Genomic DNA, 13,426 nt, shown 5'->3' on the forward strand with positions numbered 1-13,426 from the left:
TTACGGGATGAGTTGTTTAATCCAATTCGATTCCGAATAAGAGAAACTAAGTTAATATTGATCTTAGTTAGACTTGTCGAAGTGAGTTTTAGGTTATTCAAGTCTAATCAAATGCCTTAACAAGAAATGCTAGTTAACTAACCTAGTACTTGTCTTGTTTAAAATTGAAGGTCTAAGTTTATGGATAATTAGAACCTGATGAGAAAAATAGATTTATCTTTATTTTGGTCTTATCGAATAAGCGATTGTTTTTGTACAATAGGTTTAGCAAAGGGACTAAGGTGCTTAGTTGATTTTTGGTTTGATAAAATAAAATAGAAAAATTGTTTCGGACAATTGTTTCCTTTGTAACATATCCAAATAAAACTACTTGTAGTTTCGGTTTTGATATTGGTTATCAGAACATGGTGTATGGAACCCTCGTTCCTAACTCTACAGGTTGCAAGTCTTTTTTGAGATTTGTAAGATTCTTTTCGTGTTGTCCTCAATTTTTCCGTTTCTTTGTCATTTTGTGATAAAAGGGGGAGAAACATATGGTGTAAACAAGTGATACTGTCATTGGTTTTATATTGATTGGTATCTTGAAGAAAAAGAACATTGGTACTTTAACGCTTAATCTAAACGAAAGAGTGAAAGCAAAGACTAAGGGGGAGTAACATGTCATATTAAGCGGTATAAAAAAGACGTGTGGATTGAATATCTACCTATCTTCCTTAGGGGGAGTATTAGCTTTGTCATTATAATGTCAACATCGACATTTTTGAGGATTCAATGTATGCAGATTACTGTGCTGTTAAATTCGGGAATCAAGCGTATGTGTAATGAATTCTTGTAATTTGTTTATACATATGATGTAAGAGTTTAGTCACTAAAATTGACAAAGGGGGAGATTGTTAGAGCATTGCTCGGTTGAACCCACCAAGCGTTGGTATGTCAAGTTTGGTTGTCATATTTTAGTGAATCAAAACTCATACTAAGAGTCGCTTGATTACGTATTAGAGTCAACTTCGTATAGGTTATCTTGAAAGTATTAGGATAATGAGACATTACAAGTATTGCGAAGACTTGAAGATGTAAAGAAGCAAGGAGCTACAACGACAACAATCATCCTTCCACTTGAGGTTAGTGATATTTGACTTGAAATGTTTCATTCCCTAAATTATCTTTCAAGTCGTGCATATTGAAAACAAAACTGCGAAGTATGTTTGAACTCTAGATATACATATTAATAAATATAATACGAGGTTTATTGCTTAACCATTAAACTTTGCAGATAAGACATCTCCATAATCATTTGAATGCTATTGTGAGTATGTATAGGTATGAAGTGAGGATTTTATTCTTAGGGAACAATGTTTTCATGTGTTATAAGGAAAGTAAATTCATGAACTTGGTTTGTGAATCAAAAAGGAAATCGACGAGTGTTATTGGTTTTGTTATTCATTGCTTATTTTATGAACAACCAATATGTGTGATTAGTAGAACCGTTCATGACTTGTTGTGTTCTTAGTAAAACTATTCACAAAGACCTGACTTATGTATTGGTATGACTTTTATTGGTGAAACCGATCTTAAGTAATCACCTGAGATGGTATGATAGGGTTTGTGATTTTATGTCTGACCAAAACTGGGAAAAGGGAACCGATCCTAGTAAGAGGTGCAGTAAATCATAAAGGGGAACCGATCCTTGTATGAGGTGCAACAGATCTATAACAGAAAGGGGAATCGATCCTATGGACATGTGCAACACATTTTTAGGCAAAGGGGAACCGATCCTATGGACATGTGCAACACATTCAAGTTAGATACCATATATATGTGGGGAACCGATCCTAGTACCTAGTCAACCAAATTTTAGAAAGCTAGTGTGACTATGCACAATACTTACATGGAGGTAGAGCCGAAACTTGTTTTGGTAGAACCGTTAAACCCATGATTTGTGATTGAATGTTATTTGATCAATCACATAGTTCTTTAAAGTCAGATGAACCAATTCTAAACTTGTTTGGAAGTGTGGAAAATTGGTTTCAAGGTTGTAAGTATTAAAGAGAACTTACAAAGTTAGGATGTCGACATACTTTGAACACGTGACGTGAATGTTTATTATTTAATTGTTCAAAGTTATTCCTTAATAGCTAAGGGAACAGAATCCCATGATCAAAACATAAATAAGTTAAGAATCTTTTAATTAAAGTTATTAATTTCATTTTTAGGAAAATAAAGATTAATAATGTGTATTTACTAATTAAAGATTTTCTGAGAGATTTCGATCATTATTTTTGGACAGAGTATTTACAGGAATTATAGTAACCGAATTTGTACTTTAATGAATATCTTGAGAATATTTTCGGTTTTGGAAATTCATTGGTGTCCAAACTTCCTAGTCTATAGATACTTGAAGTTTGCATTTCTAGCAAACTAATCCTTCGTAACAGCAAACTACCTCTTGTTGTGCTTCTACTGTTGAAGCCGCCTATTCGGAGAGAAGAGTAACCTAATTAGGCGAAATCTCTTACGGCCGCTCGTTTTAAAGTCTTTTTTGGGATTGAGAATCTCTATTAGTACCGTTGGTGGGAAACTGGATAATTGCGGTTTATCTTTTGGTTTCATTAATTTGATTGACTAACGGTGGTTGAACTTTGATTGCACCTAGTTTTTTTATGCTTGAGGATCTTCTCTTCTGATATAAGATTCACTCAAACTAGTTCAGAGTTTCGATATGGATCTTTAGACTGTTTATAGCTCTAAAGATGATCTTGAGATAATCCATTGTTAATAGACTCCGTTATGTGTGTGATTGATCACAAGAGATTCAAGTGATTGTGTGCGGGTGTTTATTGAATATCTAAGATGATTTGAAGACGAAGAAGATATTGAAAATTTATGATTTGTGATTTCATAATCTTTGGTGTGCAGAATACTTGTTTCGGTAAAAAGAGGCACTTAATAATCGGTTTTATCCCTGTGATAGAATTGGATTGATTAATTGAGTAGATCGACATCAACACAATTCTTTGGATTCAGAGTGTTGATCACAAAATCTTAAAGATTACTTTGGTAATTGAACATAAAATAGATCTAAGGACCTAACGAAGGAGTTTATGTTAAGATAAACATAAGAGCCTTTGTCCGACTCATATCACTTGGTTGAAGAGAGTTGATACCAAACAGATTTATTGTTCCTTTACTGTTTGGAATACGAACCAAAGGAATTGTTCCAAGTACGAGACTTATTTGTAAATTGGAGGCGCGGGAATACAGATGGAACTAGGTGAACTATAGGTTTAGTTGCTTGGTCTCAACTATACGAAGTTAGGTGTAATATTGTGTAGCGGCGTAATTCTGAGAGTATTGAATTCTTGACAAGGTCCAGGGGTTTTTCTGCGTTTGCGGTTTCCTCGTTAACAAAATCTTGCTGTGTCATTTAATTTATATTTCCGTATATAATTGTTTTATTATAATTAAAGTAAATCACACAAACGTTAATTACTATTTACTTGATAAGTGAATTCTATTGTGTTTAGTTAAGTCCGAACCTTTTTATCAAGTAAATATACTTTGGGTGTGTATTGTCTCGATCTCGTATCCATAGACGATCACACGAAGTGTGAACCGATTAGTTGCATTGTCTCGACTCAGGCCAAAAACAATCACTTTCGGAGAAAGGACTTATAGGTAGGAAAAGTTTTAGATTGAGGTATATTTGGGTACCCTCGTCTTATCACTTACATAATGCAAAAGATGCATTAACAATGAAAAGGCAAGGGTACCAAAATATACCTCAAGCTAAAACTTTTCCTACCTATAGGTCCTTTATCCGAAAGTGATTGTCTATGGACTGAGTCGAGACAATACAACTAATAGGTTCACACTTTGTGTGATCGTCTATGGATACGAGATCGAGACAACACAACAACGAAGTATGTTACTTGATAAAAAGATTCGAACTTAACCAAACACAATAGGATTCACTTATCAAGTAAATAAAATTAACGTTTGTGTGATTTACTTTAATTATAATAAAAAATTATAATGCGGAAATATAAAGTAAATGACACAACAAGATTTTGTTAACAAGGAAACCGCAAATGCAGGAAAAACCCCGGGACCTTGTCCAGAATTGAATACTCTCAGAATTAAGCCGCTACAAAAAATTACACCTAACTTTGTATAGTTGAGACCAAGCAGCTAAACCTATAGTTCACCTAGTTCCATCTGTATTCCCACGCCTCCAACTTATAAATAAGTCACGTACTTGGAACAAGTCCTTTGATTCGTATTATAAACAGTAAAGGAATAAAAAATCTGTTTGGTATCAACTCTCTTCAACCAAGTGATATGATTCGGACAAAGTCTCTTATGTTTATCTTATCATAAACTCCTTCTTAAGGTCCTTAGATCTATCTTATGTTCAATTACCGAAGTAATCGTTTAAGATTAAGCCAACAACACTATTAATCCAAATAATTGTGTTGATGTCGATCTACTCAATTAATCAATCCAATCTATCACAAGGATAAACCGATTATTAATTGGATCCTCTTTTACCGAAACAAGTATTGTGCACACCAAATATTATGAACCCACAAATTATAAATCTTCAATATCTTCTTCGTCCTCAAATATTCTTAGATCTTCAATGATAACCTACACACAATCACTTGAATATATTTTGATCAATCACGCACAGAACGGACTCTGTTAACAATGGATTATCACAAGATCGTCTTTACAACTAGCAACAATCTAAATATCCTTGTCGAAACTCTGAACTATTTTGAGTGAATCTTATATAAGAAGAGAAGATTCTCAAGCATTAAAAAACTAGGTGCAATAAAATTTCAACCACCGTTAGTAAATCAAATCAATGAAAAAAAAATATAAACCGTAATTATCTAGTTTCCCCACCAACGGTACATGCTAGAGCTTCTCAATCCCAAAGAAGACTTTAAACTGAGTGGCCGTAAGAGATTTTGCCTAATTAGGTTACTCTCTTCTCCGAATAGGCGGCTACACCAGTAACAACACAATGAAGATGAAGCTTGTTTCTATGAAGGATTAGTTTGCTAGAAAGGAAAACTTCAAGTATTTATAGACAAGGAAGTTTGGACACCAAGGAATTTCCAAAACCGAAAATATTCTCAAGATATTCATTAAAGCACAAATTCGGTTTTCATAATTCCTGGAAATGCTCTGTCCAAAAATAATGATCGAAATCTCTCGGAAAATCTCTAATTAGTAAATGCACATTATTAATTCTTATTTCCCTACAAAATGAAATTAATAACCTTAATTAAAAGATTCTTAACTTATTTATGTTTCGATCCTGGGATTCTCTTTCATTGGCTATTAAAAGGAATAACTTTGAACAATTAAATAAATAAACATTCACAACACGTGTTCAAAGTATGTCGACATCCTTACTTTGTAAGTTCTTTTTCACAGTTTCAACCTTGAAACCGATTTGCCACACTTCCAAACAAGTTTAGAATTGGTTCATCTGACTTTCAAGATATATGTGATTGATCAAATAACATCCAATCACAATCGTGGGTTTAACGGTTCTACCTTCCATGTGAGTATTGTGCATAGTCACACTAGCTATCCAAAATTCGGTTGACTAGGTACTAAGATCGGTTCCCCACATATATATGGTATCTAACTTACATGTGTTGTACATGTCCATATGATCGGTTCACTTTTGCCTAAAAACGTGTTGCACATGTTCATAGGATCGATTCCCCTTTCTGCTATAAACCTTGTTGCACCTCATACAAGGATCGGTTCCCCTTTGTGATATACTGCACCTCTTACTAGGATCGGTTCCACTTTCCCATATTTGGTCAGACATAAAATCACACACCCGATCATACCATCTCAGGTGATTACTTAAGATCGGTTTCACTAATAAAAGTCATATCAATACATAAGTCAGGCCTTTGTGAATAGTTCTACCAAGAACACAAACTGGTCGTGAACGGTTATACTCAATCACACATATTGGTTTTTCATAAGATATGCAATGAATAACAAAACCAATAACGCCTGGCGATTTCCATTTTGATTCACAAACAAGTTTATGAACTTACTTCCTTAGAACACATGTAAAACATTTTTCCCTAGGATGAAATCCTCACCTTATACCCATACATAATCACAATAGCATCCAAATGATTATAGAAATGTCTTATTTCCAAAGTTTAATGGTTAAGCAATAAACCTCGTTTTGTATTCCTTAATACTATGTCTATCTAGAGTTCAAATATGCTTCGCAGTTTTGTATTCAATATGCACGACTTGAAAGATACGTTAGGGAATGAAACAGTTCAAGTCAACTATCACTAACCTCAAGTGGAAGGATGATTGTTGTCATTGTAGCTCCTTTCTTCTTCACATCTTCAAGTCTGCGCAATACTTGTAAGGTCTTATTATCCTAATACTTTCAATCTAACCTATACGAAGTTGACTCTAGTACATAATCAAGCGTCTCTTAATATGAGTTTTGATTCACTAAGATATGACAACCAAACTTGACATACCAACTCTTGGTCGGTTCAACTGAGCAATGCTCTAACAATCTCCCCCTTTGCCATTTTTAGTGACAAAACTCTTACATCATATGGATAAACAAATTACAACAATTCATTACACATACACTTGATTCCCTATTCAACCGCACAATAACTGCTTACATTCAATCCTTGAAAATACCGATGTTGACATTATAATAACAAAGCTAATACCCCCCCTAAGGAAGATAGGTATATATTTAATCCGCACGTCTTTTTTATACCAATTCATATGACATGTTACTCCCCCTTAGTCTATGCCTTCACTCTTTCGTTTAGATAAAACATTTAAGAACCAATGTTCTTTTCCTTAACGATACCAATCAATATAAAATGAATTCCAGTATCACTTGTTTAATCCATATATTTCTCCCCCTTTTTGTCACAAAATGACAAAGAAACAAAAAAATATAGGACAACACGAAAAGAATCTTACAAATCTCAAAATAGACTTGCAACCTGTAGAGTTAGGCACGAGGGTTCCACTGATAACCAATATCAAAACCGAAACTACAAGTAGTTTTATTTTGATATTTTACCAAGGAAACAATTGTTCGTAAAAAAAATTCCCATTTAGTTTAGCAAAACAAAAATTAACTAAGCACCTTAGTCCCTTTTCTAAACCGATTGTTCAAAAACAACCGCTTACTTCGATAAGACCAAAATAAAGATAACTCTATTTTTCTCATCAAGTTATAATTATCCTTAAACTTAGACCTTTTAATTTTAAACAAGACAAGTACTAGGTTAGTTAACTAGCATTTCTTATTAAGGCATTCAATTAGACTTGAATAATCGAAACCTCACTTCGATAAGTCTAACTAAGATCATAATTAACTTAGTTTTTGTTATCCAGAATCGGATTGGACTAAACAACTCATCCCGCGATCCTTTTATTTCGTTAATCCATAAATAATTCATACAAACCAACATAATCAATTTGCATAATTATTCACCTCAACCGGAAGCAATTGAAACAACATAAGCATTAAAACACCGCAATTGCACCAAAATTTTGTAAGCCTAAACAATTGATACTACACAATAAAGCAAGATAAAAATAGTTTTTCTTAACCAAAACCAATTGAATCACACACTTCTTTGTTAAGCAAAAGCAATAAATATACATAATATAAACTTAGGCTTTATCGATTTTCCAAATTATAAAATAATAATTTATTATATAAACTCAATCTTTTCTTAAACAGGAAAACAATTAACTAACAAGATTGTTACCTCAAATTTCGCATCAACTTCTCCAATATGATTGCATCTTCGTCCAGGGAGAATTGATATCAAAATATCATTATGTTGTCATCCTTATGCAAAAAAAAAAGAATAACAATAACCAACCTTTACCAGAGAAAGGTTGAAAATCGGTTTTAACAATTGCAAGCAAAAGTTTAAATCCGTCGAAACACATATGCTTTTATGCTAAACCAAAATCGATTCAGCATATTGCGACTTTTTCACATATTGTTTCTACCAGAACCCCTCATGATTCTTTGATAAAGCCTACCAATATGGGCTAGAACTTCATCCTGCTAAATCAAATAGTCACCCAAACCACAAGGGTTCACAATATATGAGATCGAATATTAAGGTAGTAAAATCGAAATCAAACATCCTATAAATATACATAGCAATAAGATAAAAACATTCAAGCACAAGCTGTGTAAACCGAACACTATCACGAGAAAAATTATAAATCAAATAATTTTATTCATAATAGACTAATACAATCAATGAAAGAAATCAAAAATTAGTGTCCATTTTTTCTCTCTCAGTTTTTGTGAAGATTGCTTTCAAAAACTGGATTCAAATTACTTTGAGCACTTCCCCTTTCAATAGATTTGTTCATCTCCAGCAGTGAGAATGGAGATTAGCTAGTACTTATTTTGAATCCTTTATCATCAGTTCATGATATCTAATACAACCTTTAACAAAGTGAATCTATTTTCTTAGAGAGTATTGAGAGTTATCATGAAGAGGAACATCATGAGTTTGAGTCATAACTGATGCACAAAGTGCTAAATCACCAAGATATGATCCTTCTTTTTCCGATTTCTCCATTGAAATAAGATACTTCTTTCGGACCGGAAGAAGATATATAAGATGGGAGAAACTCAAGGAATAATTTGGTTTATGGAAACCGAAACCATTTTTCCCAAAAATAAAAGATATCTAATATTTTTCAACTAAGAAACAGTCATGAACAACCTGCCCAGATTTATGCTTCCTCACAATCATAATTTTGCGCAATAAGTGAGGATGCATTCTTCAACACAATCAGTTTGTGTTGAGTTGAGAATTACTCTCACCATAGGTAACAAAGACATCCTTTGGATGACTTATAAGAACAGTAGACTACGCTTCCTTGCGTTCTTTGTTTCTCTTATGATTGCATGATTTTGGAATTTATTTTTGAGATCTAATAAACTTATCAACCTTCAAATAATTTATCCCCTTAAGAAAAGTCTTGATAAATCTATTTTGATGGAGGTTTGCACGAGAGATTGTGGTGCGGTTATTTCCTCTATTTAAAGAACGTGATGTTTTATTATCATAAGTACTAGTTTCTGATACTTTTGGTATTTCACCAAATTTTTGTTTTTCAGATTTTACGATACAGGTTTTATCTGAAAGTAACTTTAAAAGGTTTTCAAGTACCAGGCCTAACCTTTCATTTTCCTTAATTCCCAGCTCACGTTTTTCTAGGAGTTGATTAGAGTCACCAGAATCATCACAGTTAGAGTTGGAAAGAAGTGCATTGCAATTGGATATTTCTTCATCAGATTCTTCCTCCGGAATATCATCTAGGTTGGAGACGTGTGCCCTATTTCACTTTCGAGTTCTTCTGCTGGAACAATGTTTTTCCATATGTCTGAATCTTCGGCACTTGAAGTATTGAACTTCATGATTACCCTTTTTTATGAAAAACTGATAATGTATTAGGAACATGTTTATCAATAGATAAGATTTCTTAATCTGTTGCGCTAGAAGCACAATAGTTGAGTCAAGATCCTTTTCAACGGGTGCCTTTATCTCTTATCAACGTTTCTCAGTTTGATTCTTCAGAAAAAAATTTCTATCAAAGATCTTTAACTTTCCTACAAGAGAGCTACGAGATAGTGTAGAAAGATCATTTTCTTCTATTATGTCATGTTTCTTAGACTCGTATCTGAATGGTAACGATCTGAGAATTTTGCATACTGTTTCCTTTTCAGGTATTGCCTTTCCAAGGAAAAAAGATGCGTTAACAATCTCAGAAAGTTTAAAGTTAAACTCCAAGAAAGTGTCGTTATCATCCATATTGAGATGTTTCCATTCAGATGAAAGGGAAAGAAGTCTAGCTTCTTTTTCAGATTCATCTCTCTCGAATACAGTCTCAAGAATATCCCATGCTTCTTTAGAAGTTCTACAAGCAAGTACATGATGTAGAATATCATGACTAACTGCATGAATGAAGGCATTCAAACCATCAGAATTCTGCTTTGCAAGAATTATTTCTTCAAGAGTATAGGACGCTAAGCATTTAAACTCTGACTCTGAATAGTCTATCGGACGTTGATATCCTTCTTCGTTTAGTAACCATGTATTAGAATCTCGGGATTGAAGAAAGGCTTTCATAGACGATTTCCATAATGGATAATTGGTACCATTAAATCTTGGTGGTATGTTAACTTAATCATTCATTATATTCATTCTTATAGGTTGGATCGCACCAAAAAAAGATTGTCAGATCTTTTCGTGTTTGCCTTCTCTGATACCAATTGAAAAGGAGAGGGTACTGATGGGTGTCGTAGGCTCAACAAATTAATAATCTTATTTCCACACAATTAATTGGTAATATAATGGAAGTAAGGATCGTTCCCACGAAGAGCAGTGAGTTTTAGTTGTCAAAGTGTCACAAAGAGGGTTTTTTGCTTTAGATTGTGAACAAAATAAATAATTAAAGCAAATAAAGTTGTATTGTAATCAATAAAGAGTGATATGATTGAGGAATCCTTCTTCGTTAATAAACTGTCAATGAGTTAATATATTTATTTATTCGTCATTAACCATAGATTATCACCAAATGTATAATAACATGTACACTTAGCTATTACCAAAATTCCTTAAATTACTGGATAATAGGTACGCTTAGTTACCAGATTCTATTCAACTGAGACGCCCTGAGGTACGCTTGCAAGGTATAACTCAACCGAATGCTTTATGTTTTGTGAATTTAGGTTTGATACTAGTAGTTAGACTCAGTACGCTCGGTCTACTTGTTAGGGCTGTGTATACACACGATTGCTTTACAGATTCCCTCCACAAGGTCTCGCGTTTTCTACTTGTGTAAGGAATTATTCAACAACTACGGATATCCTAACCCTTACTAGCAATAGATTAGACTAACAAATATATTTAGTTGGCCACCTAAACAATCTATCAATCAATCATAAGTATTTTAATAGTAAACACAAACGATAATCATATGAAGAAATCAAAATAGATTCATATATTAAATCAAATAAAGTTTAAAAATTCATCCTCAATCAATAGGTGTTTATCTACTCAGGAATGTAGAAACATCTATGATATACATATAAGAAAAGTTTAGAGATACGATTGAGGAACCGCTCCGAAACCCTAGTTTTTGATGTTTCTTCTCTCCAAGCTTAAAATTTCGTGACCTAATGATGTGATATCATTTTACATAACCTAACACCTTTTTATAGGTTTACATTGCTTGGTATTCACATATTGGGTTCGGTTCAAGAATCCGACCCAAAATAACGAAATAACGTTCCCAAACATGCCCTTAGGCCTTCCAAGGAGTTTATACATATTTCCTACTACCTAAGTTTGCGAACCCAGTCCGCAAACTTCAAATTCTAGCAGAAATTTTCGGAATTAAGTCTGCGAACCTAGTTCGCGGACTTCACTGTCCTGGTATTCAATAAAAGCTTGTTTTGGCCACAACTTCTTCATCCGAACTCGGAGTGACCTCATTCTTTTTGCATTCTTTTTATATTTCAATTATATTCAAGATTATAATGAGAAATACTTAATTTGAATGAGTTAAGATCGGTCTTTGGCCCTTCTCTTGATTATGTGTGTCTTGCTCCTTTTCGTCGCACTTCTTCCACTTCTCCTGGACTTGGGCATTTGGATACTTGGAATACTTCTCTTCAAATATCTTTTCAGCACTTTTTAGCTACTTTGTGGATGGTTAACCTAATAGAGGAAAACAAGAGTAATAATATGAAAATATGCAAGAATAATAGCTAAAACAAGTATGGAATGGTTATGCATTTATCAAATTCCCCCACAGTTAGCTTTTGCTAGTCCTCGAGAACACTAAATAAAACTAATCCTAAATACAACAACTCCATGTCGTGAGGATACAGTTACTCTTAGCATGAATAACAGGCTTTTAAACCCCTAGGTGTCCCTAGTGGACGAGTTATAGTCTCGTGAGGGCTTACAAGAGGTATACCAACAAAACCTACTCCAATTTATCGCCTTGGAAGAACCACTAAGGATAGACACAAGCAAAAATCCAAGTAATTAGTTTGCATATGTTCTTTAGCTGCAAACATCCCACATACAGTCCAATCATCACACATAAGCAATTACTTGCGTATGTCATTCAACCTGATTGCAAAACTTTACTAAGATAGTCATTGTACTTGTTGCAACGTTTGTCACAACACTCGCGTACTGAAATCACATGGATGAATAAGATAATGGAAATAGAAAAGTGAAGTGTTGACTTAAGTGAAAGATGTTGCCCACAATACTTGTGTGAATGTCGTCAAAGGATCTTTATTTATAACGCAATATTAGAGAAGAACCCATTTAACTTGACCACATGATTAGATACTCTAAGCGCATGTTTCTTTTCAGCAAGTATATGATAGTTTCCTTGGATTATGCACTCCACGCTTACTTAGGCGACGGAGACAGGGACAACATTTCACACATACTTCTATCTAAGCGTCAAGAACCTCATCAATAGTCTTTTTGACTTGCTATATAATGATGATATGGTTTTTATTTTTATCGACTACATGATTAGATATTCTAAGAGCATGTTCCTTTTCAAAAAATACGTGATTGTTTCCTTGGATTCTGCGTTCCACGCTTTCTTAGGCGACGGAGACTGTGACAACTTTTCACATATATTGCCATCCAAGTGTCGATAAATGAAGAGGAGCCTTATATATATATATGTTTTTTTCATTTTTTCCGGCTCACTCTTTATGAGTGTAAGACAGATGTCTTAAGGTGCTTTTATATGCTCAACCAATGATTACCTTGTTATAGCATCCACGGCAGTATCAGGATCCCACCAAATCACTTTAAAGAAACATATAACTGCAAAAATAAAAATAAAGTGATTAAGTTATGATTAATTACGAGGATGAATATTTCAAATGACTACCATAGCTTAGTTTCGCATTCAATTATGAACATGTATATTTAAAAAATTTAGAACTATAAAGTGGAACTCAATCTACAGCCGTAAGAACTGTTTCAACCTTAAATGGTTTAGAGTGTCATCCTAAATAACTCATAATTAACTCAAAGAGATGAAGTCTCAAGAATGCAAGAAATCAAGGAGTATTATTTATTATGTGTATATGCGTAAAGTATGATACTAAATGCTCCCCCACACTTAAACTCAACATTGTCCTCAATGTTCAAAACCGAAAACTCTAATTTCTGACATAACAACCCTGAAAAACTCGAAACTGTACAAATGGGTAGGGAAATAGGAAAATCATCCTAAAGTAAAGTTGTTCTCCTACGTCTTTTATATAAGGTATCAAAAGGACACAGTGTTTCGATAAATGTTCTGACTTTTA

This window comes from Papaver somniferum, chromosome 11 (assembly GCF_003573695.1).
Source record: "Papaver somniferum cultivar HN1 chromosome 11, ASM357369v1, whole genome shotgun sequence".
Classification (NCBI taxonomy): domain Eukaryota; kingdom Viridiplantae; phylum Streptophyta; class Magnoliopsida; order Ranunculales; family Papaveraceae; genus Papaver; species Papaver somniferum.